The sequence below is a fragment of the Mytilus edulis genome, chromosome 14 (assembly GCF_963676685.1).
Source record: "Mytilus edulis chromosome 14, xbMytEdul2.2, whole genome shotgun sequence".
In the NCBI taxonomy this organism is placed as follows: domain Eukaryota; kingdom Metazoa; phylum Mollusca; class Bivalvia; order Mytilida; family Mytilidae; genus Mytilus; species Mytilus edulis.
In genome coordinates, this window is record NC_092357.1 from 30894716 (window position 1) to 30916056 (window position 21341).

Genomic DNA, 21341 nt, shown 5'->3' on the forward strand with positions numbered 1-21341 from the left:
GAAAGAGAATAATGGAAAAAAGTGTAAGTTATTAAAAATATAACTAAAACAAGAATGTGTCCCCAGTACACGGATGCCCCACTCGCACTATCATTTTCTATGTTCAGTGGACCGTGAAAATGTGGTAAGAACTCTAATTTGACATTAAAATTAGAAAGATCATACCATAAGGAACATATATACTAAGTTTCAGGTTGATTGGACTTCAACTTCATCAAAAACTACCTCGACCAAAAACTTTAACCTGAAACAGGACGAACGAACGGACGAACGAACGGAGGCACAGACCAGAAAACATAATGCCCCTTTGCTATCGTAGGTGGGGCATAAAAAGAAGACAGAAAAAAAGACACCCCTCCGAGACGAGCCTTACATGCACTGTTATTACCCAAGGTTAATTTTACGGCGGCTCATTTTATTTTGGCTTAGAAATAAACATAATTGACAAGTTTCCTTCCCCTGCATTCTCGATCCCACATGTAAATAGCACGGTGATTTCAAAAAGACATTGATACATCATTACAACACTTGCCGTCAGTATTTGAATATATTGATTAAGAAGCTATAGAAGATTAATGCACGCACACTATTATCCACCACTGGCCTAAATAGTTAGTCCGCAAACAACGAGGGTCATAAAAACCCAGCACTTTGAACACAGCCACCGGCATGGTGTGAATCTGAAAGCTTCCCACTATCCATTTCTACCCATAGAAAACTTTTGCCCTTCATTTATCAAAAATGAAATATGTTGATATTAATGGTATATAAGCATTATTGGGGAATTCAAACCATTCCTATTGTAAGTGATAAAACTAAATTTATATCAGGGTGATTGAAATGAGGAAAAAAAAGGGGGAATCAGGAGTTCAGGGCCCCCTGTTTGGGAAAAGAATTGGTTGATTATATATGGAATCACTGAGTCATGGCAGGAGCAGGCCCCTCTTAGGCAGTCGGTGGGCCCCACTTATGAAAAATTCTGGATCCACCACTGTGGTCATGGTGGTCTTCAGTTGTATTATCTTTTAAAAAAAAAATTACACCTGTATAGTGTATATTCTTTAGTGTAAATCAAGGGAAAATACTGTGAACTATCTGTGCATTGGGGCTTATTAAAAGGTATTTCGGGGGGAAGAAAGAAGGGAGGGTGAGTCCATGGGAGGTAATCCCCACCCCTTTCAATTTGAGAATATGCTATTATCTTGTAAACGGTCCAGATCCCCATCCCTAAACCATATATATTCTTGAATGGGACGATAAAACAAATCAAATGAAATTAAAAGGAGGTCTTTGGGGGTTACCCCACTCTGTTCAATTTGAGAATGTGCTATTATCTTGTGAACGATCCAGATCCCCACCCCTCAACCATATATATTCTTGTCGGGGACAATAAAATTAATAATGAAATAAAATAAAAGTGAAGTCCCACCCCCTCTAGTTTGAAAACTTGTAAACGGTCAAGATCCCCACCCCTAAACCATATTTATATATTCTTGTATAGAACAATAAAACAAATCAAAGGAAATATAGGGAGAGTCCATGGGGTTCACCCCCACCCCCACATGTTTGAGAAACTTTTAAATGGTTGAGATCCCCTGTCATCCAGTGGTTAGGTGAACAAATTTCAGGATTCCTGATCCCCACCGTCAAACCATATATATTCTTGTATGAGACAATAAAACAAATCAAATGAATATAGGATCATCCCCTTTGTCTTGGGTTGGGAACCCCCCTTTTTAAAATGGCTGGATCCGCCCCGGCATACCATCTAGCTAGCTATAAAGGCTTTAAAAATATGAAATCAAACAAGGAAATTAACAGTGTAGGCAACTGTTTTGAATTTAAAAAAAAGTCTTTTACATATATATAACAATGTTAAATTTTTTGTGCATTTATTTTTGCTTATCGTATTTTCAATAATAGACAAAATTGCATGATTGAATATTGTAATTTAAGAAAAATCAGCATACATGATATAAAATGGGAAGTGGAAACTGGGAATTTGACAAAGAGACAACAACCCAATCAAAGAGCAGACAACGGCCGAAGGTCACCTATGGGTCTTCAATGCAGTGAGAAAAATTCGGCACTGGTCTTCAGCTCATAAATATGTATCAGAAATGAAAACGAGATACAGCTTTCAGTTGTATTAATAAAAACCTCACAATAAGTTCTGAATATCAGAATATACAGTATTGCAAGATTCTCTCAAAATGTACACATAGAGCTGAAAAACTGTCAGTGACTGTAAAATTAATCATGCTTACATTAAAGTCCATGGAGTCCATCTTAATATGCATACTCTCGTAAAAAGGAATATAAGTATGCAATAGACATCAAGTTTTCAAAAATAAGAGTATCTATGCCATTAATTTACGACAAGATCTTAATCAAGTAATAATTTCGGTTTGTTTAAATATTTCGGAGGTTAGTATGACCTCCTCTTTGGTGATGATGTTTTCGTTTTAAAGTTGGGAAAATTGTTTGTACATGTACCAACAAAAATAAAAACACAAATTCAATCTAGAATTATGTTTTTATCATTTTTTTATGTTTAGGTTGTCAGCAAGATGAAAAGGACAAGTATGCAGTTCAAAATTCAAAATGTGGATAAGTTGAGGTTCTAGGTCTTACCTTTGCAGATTTTCATATTTTGCATGAATGAATTCAAAGGTTATATGATGGACAGCAAAGAAAGAAAAAAACAACTTTTCAATTATCCTGCTCCTGGATAAATGTAAAACATCTTGTTTTTCGGTAAGTTTTATGCTCTGTTTTGATAGTGTTAGTGCATTCATCTTTCCAGTCTTTCCTCTAAATTGTAAGTTTTTGGTGAGTGTTCACCATGAATTTCAGTAAGTAACTTGTGGATTTACATGTATATACTCAAAATTTAGTACTAATATTATTGGGATTTTAGCATGACATCCTGCCAAATGCTTGTTAATCATGTTTATGTTCCAGAACAAACAAGTATTTGGACTGTACGCATACAGTCTGCCCAATTTTAAGAAGTTGGTCAAGTTTATTACAAACAAATGTACAGTACAGATCAACATAACTGAAATCTTTAATAGATTAATACAAAAAGTTTAATTGCAGTTAAAATAAAAACACAGGTTTGGTTGAGCTGGTACCAGACAGTACAAGTATACTTAAATGGTCTGACTGTACACATATGGTGGGACTGTAAGTTCTGGACCATAAAAGTAAGATCCGAATACTGATATGGTCTGGAACATTTATACATGTCTTAAAATTAATATCAAACACATTGGTGTTTTTGAACTTGGTAATAAGTTATGTGATAGAACTATAATGTGTTGGGATATCAAAATCAAAAATATCCCATTTTTACTTTTAATAAAGAAGAAGATTATTGATGTATGTTAAAATGTATATTAAAATGAGACAGCAAGCCAACAACACAAAAAAAAAGGATAAAACATACATATTTTGTTTGTATCAATGTTATAATTTCCAATATGTTCATGGTATTTTTTCATTGAAATAAAACACAAATTGAAATCTGTCTGAACTTCAAAAGCTTAAAGAAATATTGTTCCTGTTGTCTGCATTTTGTATAATATATTGCAAATTCTTGTGAATAATGGAATGTTATTATAGTTGTCTAAAGTTTTAACTTTTAACATTGATCTTTATACTGTAAAATTCATAAATTATTGCGTGCATTTATTATTGCGATTCTGTCATTTTAGACTTAAATGCGATTTTAAATTTTACGATTTTGAAAAATCCTGTTTAATCCATATAAAATATTTCATAATACGAGTTTAAATTATTGCGTTTACAACTCCGTTGCATTTTTCGCAATAAAAAAAAACTTGCATTAATTCCGAATTTACAGTATATATATATATTATGTATATAACTTGGGAAAATACCCAAATTTTATAAAGAAGAATAAATTAATTGATTGTTATATGGTATTAGAATAGGAAGATGTGGTATATTGCTAATTTGACAACCCTCCATCAGAGACCAAAGGATGTAGGCCGTTAGCAACTGATGACACTGGACAACCTTTAACAATCAGTAAAATCCATACCGCATAGCTATTTTTATTGAAAATCATATTATTGCTACATGTATGAAAACAATTTTGTATAATCCATTACTTTAGATTTTATTGGTTCTTTTTCAGAAGGATTGAAATTCACCACCTAAAATAAATGGAGAAAACATAGAAACAAGACCAGAATAAATTCAAAGAAAAAAGTTGGATCAGTTATTATTTTCATCACTCAGTCAATGATTTGAAGTTCTTATAAATTCAAAAAAATATTGAAACCACAATAATATCAAAGTTCTGTGCTGAATGTCCAAAAAGTGGACTATACCATCAAACAATGCTGGATGATAAGAAACTATTAATGTTTTGTGTTGAGGGATATTGTGAAAAAAATAGATTTACTTAAATAGCTACTAGTATGTTAAGCCTAACAATAGAGTTTTTATTGATTTCAAATGGCAAATAATTGTGTTTCAAGAAAGTATTCTATAATTCATGAATAAACATATATTGATACTTACATTATCTGCTTTGTTGTTTAAAAGTTTAGTTTTGAACAGTTAAAGAACAATATGCTAAATTAACATTTCCCAAGAAAAAAAGATATTCAATTAAAAAGATTCATCTTATAATAATTTACTACCAAATAGAATACATTGTAACATACACATTACTGTTTATTTATATCTATATATTTACAATTAGAATCCCATAGGATTTTAATTTGTCCCATGGGATATTAAAAATCCCATGGGATAATAAAAATCCCATGGGATTTTTTTTGTCCCATGGGACAACAAATATCCCATGGGACTACAATAATCCCATGGGACAAAAAAAATCCCATGGGATTTAACCAAAATCCCATGGGATAATGGTAAATCCCATGGGATTTTGCCCTGTCCCATGGGATATTGAAAATCCCATGTTTTTATAATTCAAATTGCAAAATAAATATGAAAGTAACTGTAGAAAACCAATGAAATTATTGAATCCCATGTAATTCTGCACATTTTGGTTATATACATAATATTGTAGCTCTTGTTTGAGGCGGCGGCGGATTTGCAAATGAGTGTTTTGCAAATTAAAAGTGTCCAGTGTTAATTACATAAACAAACGACAACTACTGTACAAGCATTGATATGATAGCTTTTGCATTGATATGATAGCTTTTGCATATGTGTAATGAGCGGAAGTACACAAGCCATAATTTCCCACCCGGGCTGATAACCCATATCAGGTGCATCTCGTGCACAAAACCCATAATAGTGCCTCTCGTGCAAGTAACTTCCGGTGTTTCCGGTATCGGTTGTTTACTTTTCCATTGTGACGTCATATATTTTTTATGACGACGTCAAAATTTACGGGAACGTTTGTGGGGACAGTTTAGTACTTGCTAACAAATGCCATTGACAATTGTGAATCATTTTATAGTACAACAAACATGGAGTAATACTGATCATAAACTCTTCCAAATTTTCAATGTTTCAAAATTCCTCTATAGGAAATGTTACCATACATATATATGGAGGTAGTGATGCTGTTTTTGGACAAGTTTAGTTTATTTGATTCATAATTTAACTTCTTTATAAAGTTTTTGACTGTTTTAGTCATTGCATTTGAATGTTTATTTGCCTTACACAAAACTATTGTCGGAAGTATATGATAAAGCGATTAATATATGGCCTTTTCCATATCAGCCTGGGTATCATCCCGAGACCCCCATATCAGCCCGAGACGGAGTCGAGGTGCTGATATGGGGGTCTCGCGATGATACCCAGGCTGATATGGAAAAGGCCATGTATTAATCTCTATATATTGCTACTGCCACGTAATATAGCGCTTAGTACATATTTGCCAGGAAAAAATTCTTCGAAATGTAGAAATAAATATGTCAAAAAATATATGGAAATAAAGAATGTTTCTCAAATTTTCACATTATGATAGAGACAAAAATAAAATTTATATGTGTATAGACATCAGAAGACAGATTATCAGAAAACAAACGTTTGCTTAGACTAAGTGTTGTCCCGTGCAACAAACTCGCTGAAACATAAAACACGAAAAATTCGCAAAATGTTCACGCAACTCGCAGAAATTTTGCATGTACATTCTATGACATGATATATTTCAATAGTGGTTTCCATGGCTGCCCCCATCTCAATTCTGCATAGATATTTTGAAAAGAATATGATGAATGAAATGTCCCCGGGAAATTTTAGTTTGGAAATTCGATTAATTTCAATTGAAAATTTAAACTTTTGACAGATAATTTATTAAATTGTTAGCACGACCGTTTTGTACTAAGTACAAACTCCAAAATGTCAAATTATCTAATACATTGAGCTGCATATCCAGTTAAAACCAATAGGTTTGCAATGTTTTGCGGAAATGTCCGAAGTAAACTTTCATGCCTTCACAAAACTTTTAAGGCCAAATAACAAAGAGTTTATTTTGTGATGATTATTTTCGACCCTGAATACTATACCATAAAAAGTACTTTAAAAGTGGAAATTGAAACAACAAAATTGTATTTAGATTGAAGGAATGCTATTTATAAAAAATACGGATTAATGAAAATGTCTTGCAAAGTTGTGTGTTAACGTTATTTGACGCCGCCACAAGCGTTTTATGACAGGTATATAACATGAATTGCATTCGCGGGTGACGGTCACTAACTCTAAGTACTGTAAGTGTCCTGCATTCATCAAAACGAAATAATGCGCATATTAAAAAGAATCCACACATACAAGACTATCAAAGTAAAAGTAAGAAAACTTCAGTATCATTACAATATTTGTTGTCTCTTGTACCACCGATAGATTAAAATTATATTCGGATGTGGGTTGAATATATATTCAAAAATATTCCCCCAACACCACAAAATTATTGACCGTAAAATCTAATATTCTTTGTAAATTATAAAATCATATTGAATTGGAATCACACGGCATTTATACTTATGTGTATTACTTTGCATTTTAATACCCAACAATGATAACAGAATAAATTAAATAGTGCGAGTTTCCTTTTTAACGTCATTTTTCTGTTACACTAACTAGTATTATCGGACCACAGATGAATTATCACGTTGTGATTGGTTAAACGCCGTCACGTGGTGACCCCCTATGAGACCGTATGGGGTTAGTAAGTTTCATATGGGGTTGATGACGCGTTAATGGCGACGTCATCCAGTAATGTTGTTGTTTATTTTTCAACAAAACGCCGCAGAAAAAGTCCAGCGTCCGATAAATTCGTTATACGGTTAACTACTGACCCCTACGGATCCATAGAGGGTGAACAAAATGCATAGGAGACTCGGCCTCCGGCCTCACCCCCTATGGATTTTACTAACCCTCTATGGATCCGTATGGGGTCAGTAGCGAACCATTTAACTTATAGCAATATTTGGCGTTGCGTCATAGTATTCATTTGGACATTCTCTGCATGTATCATATGGATCTGCTTGTTTGGATTACTCAATTCCATACATTAATGTATACCTCACGTTTTCTTCATTCATAAGGAACATAATGTTATTAGATGATTTTATTTCATAGTTTAATCACTATACATCTGTTCTCTGTACCGTTTTATATATAACTAAAATATTAACTAGTTTTAAATACTAGTAGATAGTACTACATGTACCACATGTACCAGTTATTAATCATCTTTATTCAGATGGAAAACTGGAAGACTTAAAGAAGAGAAAGAAGATGATTCAAATCATATGATGGAAAGTTGTCTCATTTACATTCATACAACCACATCTTCTAATTCATAACAAGCATAAATATAAGTAAGTATTGCATTAACGGTAAAACAATTTATTCATTTTGTAATTGAACGAACTTCTATAACTTGATCTATAACTTGTCGTGTTGTAAACTACATAAACATATCAAATCAAGATCTTCAATCACAAAGGAAAAAAGTCTGGAAAAGGACAGTCAGATAGGGGTGGACTACCGAGCTGTCAGACCAGTAAGGTGTTAAAACTAATGGAGCGTTGGACTAGTGGGGTGTTAGTCCAAATGATTTTGATATCTGGAAATGATTAATTGTTACATTTTATTTCTGGGACGTACGCAGCGTCATAATTATTTGGACTAGTGCATGTAGTGGGGTGTCTGAATATTTGTGCTGTGTATTGACGAGTCAAAGGTTTTTCTCATAGTTGAAGTTCAAACGAATAACTATAATTCGTTTATGATATATTAACATCTACTTCATTTAAACTTTCTTTGGTAGATAGAACTTTACATTAGACAGTTTACGTAACATATCACATGCAGTTTTAATTTAGCCAGAGACATATAAAATAACATAATGTCTCGGATTTAGAAAATGTGTAAAAGTGGATTCTAGCTTTTTCGTTTTCATGTTATAAACATTATATCAACTTAAGTGTACCAATACTTTTATTTTCACTCCGGTTTGTAAAAATAAGAAAAATAGTAACTTACTCGGTCTAAATATAAGTCGAGGGAATGAGACTATAACGTTAGTATTCTTTGTACATATTCATTGTTTAATCGGCAAGTTCCGCCTCTGACAGGAGCACCACTGGTAGAAAGTAATTTCATACTCTAGGTACCAATCTTGCATCTTTTGGAGGATATCAATCCAGGAAAGTGGAAGGATATCATGTTTACTGGAAGTGGTGCGGCCTAGTAAAAGCAGCAAACAGAAAGTAGAAAAAAAATGTTTTGACTTCAGGATTACGTAACTTTTTATTCTTCGTGGCATGACCCTCTTTATTTTCGATTAAATCACAATTTCACATTAGTACATACATAATATGAACATGAAAAAAAAATTCTATGTAGCATTTTTTATTTTTTTATTTTCAAAGATCACCCTTATGAAATTTAAAATGTTGCTGCAGCATTGCCGCAGCATTGCGGCTTTAAAGCTGCAACCTAATCAGGTTGCCAGAGGATTGTTGCCGGAGTAGTGCCGGATGCTGCTGCTAGCGGCATTGTTCTGGCATCATTGCGACACTAATTCCTTACCGCTGACATTTATTTTATGTGCCTGTGCATACAAATTTATAATGCATGAATGCATGTCATATATATGCATTGACAACTTGTTTTTGCCGGCACAATACATTTTATACAAAGCACGGCCTATTCGCATGTTTTGTCACTAAAATGATGCAAGAATATAGCCGTATTAGTGCCGCAACAGCGCCACAATCATAATGCCAGAAAACTAATTTGCATACGAAATACGCTATAGCCGCATCAGTGCCGCAACATGATGCCAGAATATTGCCGCAACGGTGCCAGAATATAGCCGCAATTATGGTGCCAGAAAACTAATTTGCATACGAAATATGCTATCGCTGCATCGAAGCCGCAACAGTTTGCAGCAACAAAGCCGCAGCATATCCATACTGCTACCGCAACTATGTGCCAGAGGGCTTATATTTCCATAAGGGTGCAGCTGTTTTGCATGTAAGCCTATGGAGCAGTCAATTACAAGACTGCAACCCATAGCCGTTTGGTACCTCCGCCATTTCATACATAAAATTACCATTTCGTACCCTATCGAGCAAATGCATCTATAAGGATTCGTACCACATGGACTTTAAACAGATTATCAGATTGTTGTAAAGTTCTAACTTTTTTCAAGACTCTGGCTGTTAGTTAATTTTAAACATTGAACACTCACACCACATTGATTATGTTTTTCACCAGTATGTGTTTACATGTCTCTCTGTGAGTTCTGACTATTAGAAAAAAGTTGAGAACTTTGAAATACACTACATTAACTAGGTCCATCAACTGTTTGTGTTTACATGTCTCTTTGTGAGTTTTATCTGAGGGGGAGGACAGGGGGGTACCCTTCTCCCTTCTCCCAGCCCTCTTCTCCTTTCTCCTACCCCTCTTCTCCTTTCTCCTACCCCTTTTCTCCTTATTTTATTTTTTTTAATTTACCGGAAAAAAGAGAGATATTTTATTTTTTCATATTTTATTTTTTTCTCCAACTTTTTCTCCTTTCTCCCAGCCTTCCTCTCCTTTCTCCTTTCTTCCACCCCCTTTCTCCCTGTCTCCCTTACCCCTGTCCTCCCCCTCTTATCTGTCAGTAAAACATTGAAGACTTACACTACATTAAGTATGTTTATCACCCATATATGTCGACATGTCTTTTAGTCAGTTCTTATGTCCAGTGAAACATTGCACTCTTACGCCACATTATTAAGGTTTATTATCACCCGTATATGTCGACATGCCTCTTTGTGAGCTCTTATACTCAATATTGATTAGTATTATCACCAGCATGTGTCCACGTGTCCCTCTTTAAGTTCTAATTGTCAGTAAATCATTTATACGTTCTGACTTTTTTTTTATGTCTGTGTAAGTTCTGACTGTTCTCATGTCTGTGTAATTTCTGATTGCCATTTACCAATTGACCATATTTATACAAATACAAATATACAAATACAAATATTTTATTGGCACAAACACAATTACAATAATTGGCAATGGCCCATACAACTGGTATACAAATAGTAATAATGCATAGAATATCAATAGGCATATTTAGAACAATATCATCGAACGATATCAATATCATCAACAGTAAATGATTAAAAAAAAATATATCAATTACATAGTTGGTCAAACATATTAAGTATTGAAAATAATGACAATATTAATATGTAATATTATGAACAATGATTATTAGCAATTTTATAGAGTTTGTTCTGCTTTACGCAGGTTCAAACTGTCTGAGATGAAAGAGGAAGTTAATTTTAGGATTGTATATGAATTATTATTTAATAAAAAGATTATATTATTTTCATGTTTTTGAAATTTTGTAGGATCAACGATTATATTTGAAACTTTATGGTAAAATATGTCCCTCTTAGTTGAGTATTTTTCACAATGTAAAAGAAAATGTTTTTCATTTTCAATTTGACCAGAATTACATACAGAGCAGTATCTCTCATTTCTGGGAATATTTAGATGTCTCCCTCTTTCAATCATCAGTGTATGAGCACTTATACGGATCTTACATATTGCAGCTCTGTCACTTCTGTTTTATATGTGTCCGTATGTCTGTAAGCGTTAACTGTCTTTCACAAAATAAAACATTTACAACATATTCATATGTGTTCACATGTCTATGTTCTGACTGTTATTGAAATAATAAATACCTGTTTTTATGTAGTTTATTTTCATTGAACATTCCCCATTTTGTTAAGGGGACAGCTGAAAAGCCTGTCTCGTGATGCAGTTTTTCACGCATTGCTGAAGACCCATTGGTGGCTATCGGCTGTGTTATATTCTTTGATCGGGTTGTTTCCCTTTCACACAGTCCCCATTTTGTTTAGGGGACAGCTGAAAAGCCTGTCTCGCGATGCGGTTTTTCACGCATTGCTGAAGACCCATTGGTGGCTATCGGCTGTGTTATATTCTTTGATCGGGTTGTTTCCCTTTCACACATTCCCCATTTTGTTTAGGGGACAGCTGAAAAGCCTGTCTCGCGATGCGGTTTTTCACGCATTGCTGAAGACCCATTGGTGGCTATCGGCTGTGTTATATTCTTTAATCGGGTTGTTTCCCTTTCACACATTCCCCATTTTGTTTAGGGGACAGCTGAAAAGCCTGTCTCGCGATGCGGTTTTTCACGCATTGCTGAAGACCCATTGGTGGCTATCGGCTGTGTTATATTCTTCGATCGGGTTGTTGTCTCTTTCACACATTCCCCGTTTAATTCCATTCTCAAGTTTACGACTTTGAATAACACTTAATTGATTGAACCATTGAATTTTTGCATAGTAACATTTATATATGTTCAAGTGTTGTTATTGACATTTACATTTACAGCCAAGGGATTTTTGTAAGCTGTAGTTGACCCATTTATTATGAGATTTTAGCTAAGAAAAAAGGTCTCTCTAGTTACAAAATCTATAGATAATCTGTGACTTATCAAGCTACTTCATATTTTACAAAAGTAAGAATGGTTGTCAGAATGATTTCATGTATGCAGCATTCAACGTACATTTGTACGTAACCTTTAAGACTAAATTGTTCATTAAATATGTGAACCACATGTATTATGTTTATCACACGTATGTGCTGTTTACCACTGTCCTAGGTTAGCAGGAAATAGCAGGAAGGTTGATCGTTCAGAAACGTTACTATCAACGGTATATTATATATAAGTCTGTCAAAGATCGGACATTATCCCCCGTGTGCATGGGTTACATTGGGTTTGTTCATGTTGTGTAGTGACTCAAATATGTTTTCTTTTCGCTGTAATTTCTGACGGTCGACCGTCTGTTCACACCTTCACAACACGTGCAATCGCTGTGTGTACTCTCACGTGACTAAAAGTTTTCTATAAAACCCAAAGTCTTTATCACACACCTATTTAAATACCGGTATTTCTAAACCAGAATGCGTTCGAAGTCACTCAAATCTAAATTGACTAGGCGTGCCTATTTTCCACCGAAAGTCGTTGACTTGGTTTATTCCGGGAATACCGGCTTCTTCAACCAATAACAGAGTACACATACTGAAATATTAAATTCATATTGAAAGTCTGCAACATGAAAGTTTTACCAAAAATGTCACATACGCTTAACATTATCAATGCATTGGCGGATCCAGGGGGGGGGCTTTTTTTTTTTATATTCAACGCATTTGAATGGGGACATATAGCTGAAACCCCTCCCCCTTTTTGTCCTGGGTTGGGAACCCCCCTTTTTTAAATGGCTGGATCCGCCCCTGCAATGTTCTATGATAATGAGGTCAAGGTCAGACGATCCAGACATGACGGACATATTAACATCACAAACATTCAATGCTTATAGTATACGATAGAGGTCAAGGTTAGATGATCCAGGGATGACGGACATATTAACATCACAAAAATTCAATGATAATAGTATACGATAGAGGTCAAGGTTAGATGATCCAGACATAACGGACATGTTACAATGTAACATCACACACATTCAATGCTAATAGTATACGATAGAGGTCATGGTCAGATGATCAGACATGACGGACATTTTAACATCACAAACATTCAATGCTCATAGTATACGATAGATGTCATGGTCAGATGATCCAGGCATATCGGACATGTTAACATCACAAATATTCAATGCTTATAGTATACGATAGAAGTCATGGTCAGATGATCTAGACATGACGGACATGTTTACATCACAAACATTCAATGCTTATAGTATACGATAGATGTCATGGTCAGATGATCAAGGCATGACGGACATGTTTACATCACAAACATTCAATGCTTATAGTATACGATAGAGGTCACGGTCAGATGATCCAGGCATGACGGACATATTAACATCACAAACATTCAATGATTATAGTATACGATAGAGGTCATGGTCAGATGAACCAGACATGACGGACATTTTAACATCACAAACATTCAATGCTTATAGTATACGATAGAGGTCACGGTCACATGATCCAGGCATGACGGACATGTTAACATCACAAACATTCAATGCTTATAGTATACGATAGAGATCATGGTCAGATGATCCAGACATGACGGACATTTTAACATCACAAACATTCAATGCTTATAGTATACAATAGAGGTCACGGTCAGATGATCCAGGTATGACGGAAATGTTAACATCACAAGCATTCAATGCTCATAGTATACGATAGACTGACAAAATTACGAAAATGTGTAAATGAAAATGAGGTCACGGTCAGAAAATACCTGCCATGAAGACAAGTCCACCTTACAATTATTTCATTCCAAAAATATACTTGACCTATTACATCAAAAATCTGAAAAACATACCGAAACACACAAACTTAACGTTGACCAATGAACCATGATAATGAGGTCAAGGTGAGATGATACTGGCTCGAACTACATATATATACCTTTCATTACATCATCTTATACATGTTATACACTTAATATGGTTGACCTATTACCATGATTACTACTTTTAGTTCTTTAAAAGTAGACAAAAACTGTTGATTATGGAACTTGTCATGATATAAAAAACCCAGACCAAAACACAAAACGCTTAACATTGACCAATGAACCATTATTATTAAGGTCAATATCAGATGAAACCTGACAGACTACACGTACCCATTACAGTCATTCCATACACCACATATAGTTGACCTACTGCTTATAGTATTTTAGAAACGTACCTTTTACATATATTTGGCAGTTAGTTTTCTCTCTGATTTGTTTAAAATATGTCATTTCGGAGCCCTTTCTAGCAGACTATGCGGTATGGGTTTTGCTCATTGTTGAAGGCTGTACGGTGACCTATGATAGTTGTTTATTTCTGTATCATTTGGTCTCTTGTGGTGAAAAATTACAATCCATTGAAAAAAGAAGCACAAGGCTGATGTGCTTTTGGTCAGTTTTTCTTATTCTATGTCGATTATTTGTTTTATTTTCAAAATTCAAGTGTACGCCCGGGCATTTTGACGTAAACGTAGATACGCGCAACATGTAAATACAATTCAACTTTAACCTTTGCATTATCAAATATTTATACATATAAATCGCCTAAGTGCTTTTGAAGGGTTAGATTTCAAAGAATGCATCCACTACATACATCACTATTTCTATGTGTTCTTATATATCTCTTAGTCTATATGAAGGGTTAGATTATAAAGAATGCATCCACTACATACATCACTATCTCTATGTGTTCTTATACATCTCTTAGTCTATATGAAGGGTTAGATTCAAAAGACTGCATCCACAACATACATAACTATTTCTATGTGTCTTATAGATCTCTTAGTCTATATGAAGGGTTAGATTATAAAGAATGCATCCACTACATACACCACTATCTCTATGTGTTCTAATATAATTTATTTTATAGATCTCTAAGTATATACAAAGGGTTAGATTCTAAAGACTGCATCCACAACATACATCACTATTTCTATGTGTCTTATAGCATGTATAGATCTCTTAGTCTATATGAAGGGTTAGATTCTAAAGAATGCATCCACTACATACATCACTATTTCTATGTGTCTTATAGATCTCTTACTCTATATGAAGGGTTAGATTCTAAAGAATGCATCCACTACATACATCACTATCTCTATGTGTTCTTATACATCTCTTAGTCTATATGAAGGGTTAGATTCTAAAGACTGCATCCACAACATACATCACTATTTCTATGTGTCTTATAGCATGTATAGATCTTTTAGTCTATATGAAGGGTTAGATTCTAAAGAATGCATCCACTACATACATCACTATCTCTATGTGTTCTTATACATCTCTTAGTCTATATGAAGGATTAGATTCTAAAGACTGCATCCACAACATACATCACTATTTCTATGTGTCTTATAGCATGTATAGATCTTCTAGTCTATATGAAGGGTTAGATTCTAAAGAATGCATCCACTACATACATCACTATCTCTATGTGTTCTTATACATCTCTTAATCTATAGGAATGGTTAGATTCTAAAGAATGCATCCACTACATACATCACTATTTCTATGTGTACTTATAGATCTCTTAGTCTATATGAAGGGTTAGATTATAAAGAATGCATCCACTACATACATCACTATCTCTATGTGTCTTATAGATCTCTTAGTCAGGTCGGGACCACTACCTTATATGGAAATGCATAAATTAGCATACTTATGTTCTCGCACATGTTATTGTTATTTTTACCTAGGTTTTTGACTAATCCACTAAATGAGTCACAATGCATGATGGACTACTACGTGTTTACAATCAACCAGGAACACGTTTTATTTAATGAAATACAACACATTTTTTCGTGCAATGCGGGATTCATAATTTCGCTTAGTTTTTCATTTTGTGTATCCTCATTTATAGTTCGTGATATAAAGTATTACTTCCATGCTCAGATTAACGAAGAGTTGTTTCTATGTGAAGAGAAAAGGGTTTGAATTACCCGATATATATAGCCATTAACATGTTTGATGATGACACATATATTTCATGTATTTGTCCACCACACAGCAACGAAACAACAGCGATAAAAACACAATTACCCATGAGACAAAATTACTGGTGTAAAGTAAGCCGTCGATAACAGCCGGTGCTGATATTCACGAGTACAGCAATTTTCGTATAGACAATGAAAGGCAAATGGGTGATCCTTGAATTTTGTGTTCGGAAAAAATGCGAAGAAATATTTACATACATGGCAGTGTTAACAAAATCTATAAGTATTTATTTTTGTCACATTTCAGTATATGGCACTTCCAAACTGTTCCCTTTGTATTGAACGTAGTGAAGTCAGCAATTGTAGTTTCATTTTGTTCGTTTTTTAACGGGCTCGGACATTTGCCAAACTGAATAAAATCATTACAGCTGATTTCTTATACCTGCAAAGTAAAACTTTGGTTGGCTTGCTTGCTTTGTTTGTATAGTTGTTTATACAAGCCTTGAAAATAAGATTGACGTCTTTAAACAATATATATATAGGCATAGTTTAACTTGTATATTTTATATTTTGTACAATATACAAACAAATCAAGCAAGCTAACCAAAGTTTTGCTCTACATGCATTAGGAAATAATCTGTAATGATATTATCCATATGTATGTGCGACAAGGTTGAAAATTTGATATGTTTTGTGAAAATTGCAGCGTTGGATCTATAATAAAAAAGAAGATGTGATATGATTGCCAATGAGACAGCTGTCCACAAGAGACCAAAATGACATAGAAATTAACATTTATAGATCACCGTGCGGCCTTCAACAATGAGCAAAGCCCATACCGCATAGTCAGCTATAAAAGGCGGGATACTACAATGTAAAACAATTCAAACGAGAAAACTAACGGCTTTAATTATATAAAACAATGAACGAAAAACAAATATGTAACAAATAAACAAACGATAACCACTGAAATACAGGCTCCTATACAATATATTTTTGTTATGTAATAGATTTCTTCTCCTTTTATAGATTTGATTGGGCGTTTTTTTTTTAATTGTTTTACACAAGTAATGTTTGGGTCATTTATAGCTTACTTTTCAGCATTGAACCTATGACTGCTTACTTTACTAAATTATGTCTTTGTTGAAAAGATTTCTCATTTGGCACTCATACCGCATCTTCTTATTTATATATACAAAGCACGTTTTAGAAGAAAAATAAAATAGGTAACATGGCACCCACTATGATCCAGAGACTTTTAATATTGGAGATATTTAATAAATATCAACAGGACAGCAGCCGAACGATAAAAAACCTCTGAGGTATATTTTGTGATAAAATTAGCAACAAACGGATATTATCGATGGATGAAACTATAAAAAAATGTATTGAGCTATATACCGTACCCGCTCAGTGACGGATCCAGGAAGGGGGGGGTCCGGGGAATGGACCCCCTTTTTTTGGACGATCAGTGCATTTGGATGGGGACATGTAGTTGGAACGCCCTCCCCTTTTGTCCAGTGTTTGGGCGCCCCTTTTTAAATTGGCTGGATCCGCCCCTGCCGCTTACAGAACACTTAGGGAGCTACCATTTGATTTTTATAGGGGGGGGGGGGGGGGGCTAGGATGAAATTTGAAAAAAATAGGCAGGACAGGAGTTTTGAGTAAAAAAAAAGGCAGGATGAGACACTTGCAAAAAAAACAGTCAGGACGACAATTAAGTTAAAAAAAAAAGTCAGGATAAACTAAAAAAAAAGGCAGGACCGAACAGAGTGAAAAATAAAAAGGCAGGACAGAAATTACAGCTAAAAAAAAAGTGCTGGACAAAATTTTTCATCCTAGCCCCCACCATAAAAATCAAATGGTAGCTCCCTTATTTTTAGCATACTGGATATTATGATGTTCTTACTTTTAGTTCAGGTCCTGATAAAAAAAATTACACATTCAGTACAGAAGAGTTTCAATGAAAGTATTCGTATTTTTCTAGGCAAAAATGATTTTTGAATGACATTATACCGGTTTAAAAGAGCTCAAATGATTTTCTTATTGGACAGTGGTCATTTCATTGGATATTTCACTGTTTCATGTCGTGAAATTAATGCAGGTTAACAATGCACAAAACCGGTTTAACTACTATTGCAAGGCAAAAAAAAAAGTCAAATCGTGAAGCCAGTAAACAATATTTTTTTAATCTGAGCATGCAAATTGAAGATTACGTTATATATTTTACATTAAATATATTTGCAGAATAAAAACATTGGTAATTAAGAGTCCCAGACAATAAATTAGTTGACTGTTTTCCCACTAATTCCACGTGTTTTAAGTAGTAGTTTACTCGTAGTAGCCCACAATGCATTGTAGTTCATTGAGTCGATTGGTCAGTTTTTCAAGGCCATATTGGTCTTGTGTTTTGGAAATTACTATGCAAATATATTCTGACGTCAGAAAATCTAGAGTTCTCGACCTGTTAGTCTATATGAAGGGTTAAATTCTAAAGAATGTATCCACTTCATACACCACTTTCTCTATGTGTTCTTATATATTATATCTCTAAGCCATTATGAAGGGTTAGATTCTCAAGAATGTATCCAATAATATCCATTACATACACCACTAACTCTATGTGTACTTATATATCTCTATATGAATATGAAGGGTAGGATTCTAAGGAAGGCAACCACTACATACATCATTATCTCTATATGTTCTTATATATATCTTAGTCTATATGAAGGGTTAAATTATAAAGAATGCATCCACTACATACATCACTATCTCTATGTGTTTTTATATATCTCTTAGTCTATATGAAGGGTTAAATTATAAATAATGCACCCACTATATACATCAATATCTCTATGTGTTCTTTTATATCTCTTAGTCTATATGAAGGGTTAGATTCTAAAGAATGCATCCACTACATACATTACTATCTCTATGTGTTCTTTTATATCTCTTAGTCTATATGAAGGGTTAGATTCTAAAGAATGCATCCACTACATACATCATTATCTCTATATGTTCTTATATATCTCTAAGTCTATATGAAGGGTTAGATTCTAAAGAATACATCCACTACATACATCATTATCTCTATATGTTCTTATATATCTCTTACTCTATATGAAGGGTTAGATTCTAAAGAATGCATCCACTACATACATCATTATCTCTATATGTTCTTATATATCTCTAAGTCTATATGAAGGGTTAGATTCTAAAGAATGCATCCACTACATACATCACTATCTCTATGTGTTTTTATACATCTCTTAGTCTATATGAAGGGTTAGATTCTAAAGAATGCAACCACTACATACATCACTATCTCTATGTGTTCTTATAGATCTCTTAGTCTATATGAAGGGTTAGAATCTAAAGAATGCATCCACTTCATACATCACTATTTCTATGTGTACTTATAGATCTCTTACTCTATATGAAGGGTTAGATTCTAAAGAATGCATCCACTTCATACATCACTATTTCTATGTGTTCTTGTAGATCTCTTAGTCTATATGAAGGGTTAGAATCTAAAGAATGCATCCACTTCATACATCACTATTTCTATGTGTACTTATAGATCTCTTACTCTATATGAAGGGTTAGATTCTAAAGAATGCATCCACTTCATACATCACTATTTCTATGTGTTCTTATAGATCTCTTAGTCTATATGAAGGGTTAGAATCTAAAGAATGCATCCACTTCATACATCACTATTTCTATGTGTACTTATAGATCTCTTACTCTATATGAAGGGTTAGATTCTAAAGAATGCATCCACTTCATACATCACTATTTCTATGTGTTCTTATACAGAATGTATCCACTACATACATCACTATTTCTATGTGTTCTTATACATCTCTTAGTCTATATGAAGGGTTAGATTCTAAAGAATGCATCCACTACATACATCACTATTTCTATGTGTTCTTATAGATCTCTTAGTCTATATGAAGGGTTAGAATCTAAAGAATGCATCCACTTCATACATCACTATTTCTATGTGTACTTATAGACCTCTTACTCTATATGAAGGGTTAGATTCTAAAGAATGCATCCACTTCATACATCACTATTTCTATGTGTTCTTATACAGAATGTATCCACTACATACATCACTATTTCTATGTGTTCTTATACATCTCTTAGTCTATATGAAGGGTTAGATTCTAAAGAATGCATCCACTACATACATCACTATCTCTATGTGTCTTATAGATCTCTTAGTCTATATGAAGGGTTAGAATCTAAAGAATGCATCCACTTCATACATCATTATCTCTATATGTTCTTATATATCTCTAAGTCTATATGAAGGGTTAGATTCTAAAGAATGCATCCACTACATACATCACTATCTCTATGTGTTTTTATACATCTCTTAGTCTATATGAAGGGTTAGATTCTAAAGAATGCAACCACTACATACATCACTATCTCTATGTGTTCTTATAGATCTCTTAGTCTATATGAAGGGTTAGAATCTAAAGAATGCATCCACTTCATACATCACTATTTCTATGTGTACTTATAGATCTCTTACTCTATATGAAGGGTTAGATTCTAAAGAATGCATCCACTTCATACATCACTATTTCTATGTGTTCTTATAGATCTCTTAGTCTATATGAAGGGTTAGAATCTAAAGAATGCATCCACTTCATACATCACTATTTCTATGTGTACTTATAGATCTCTTACTCTATATGAAGGGTTAGATTCTAAAGAATGCATCCACTTCATACATCACTATTTCTATGTGTTCTTATAGATCTCTTAGTCTATATGAAGGGTTAGAATCTAAAGAATGCATCCACTTCATACATCACTATTTCTATGTGTACTTATAGATCTCTTACTCTATATGAAGGGTTAGATTCTAAAGAATGCATCCACTTCATACATCACTATTTCTATGTGTTCTTATACAGAATGTATCCACTACATACATCACTATTTCTATGTGTTCTTATACATCTCTTAGTCTATATGAAGGGTTAGATTCTAAAGAATGCATCCACTACATACATCACTATTTCTATGTGTTCTTATAGATCTCTTAGTCTATATGAAGGGTTAGAATCTAAAGAATGCATCCACTTCATACATCACTATTTCTATGTGTACTTATAGATCTCTTACTCTATATGAAGGGTTAGATTCTAAAGAATGCATCCACTTCATACATCACTATTTCTATGTGTTCTTATACAGAATGTATCCACTACATACATCACTATTTCTATGTGTTCTTATACATCTCTTAGTCTATATGAAGGGTTAGATTCTAAAGAATGCATCCACTACATACATCACTATCTCTATGTGTCTTATAGATCTCTTAGTCTATATGAAGGGTTAGA

The 21341-nt window shown here is 33.8% G+C and overlaps 1 long non-coding RNA gene across 1 annotated transcript; it reads left to right on the plus strand.

The window, feature by feature from the left end:
- LOC139503930 (uncharacterized) lies at window positions 1-4555 on the plus strand. The gene is made up of 3 exons (XR_011659225.1): window positions 1-533; window positions 2559-2757; window positions 4166-4555. It is a non-coding gene; the product is annotated as an uncharacterized lncRNA (long non-coding RNA).
- Window positions 4556-21341: the final 16786 nt, after the last annotated feature.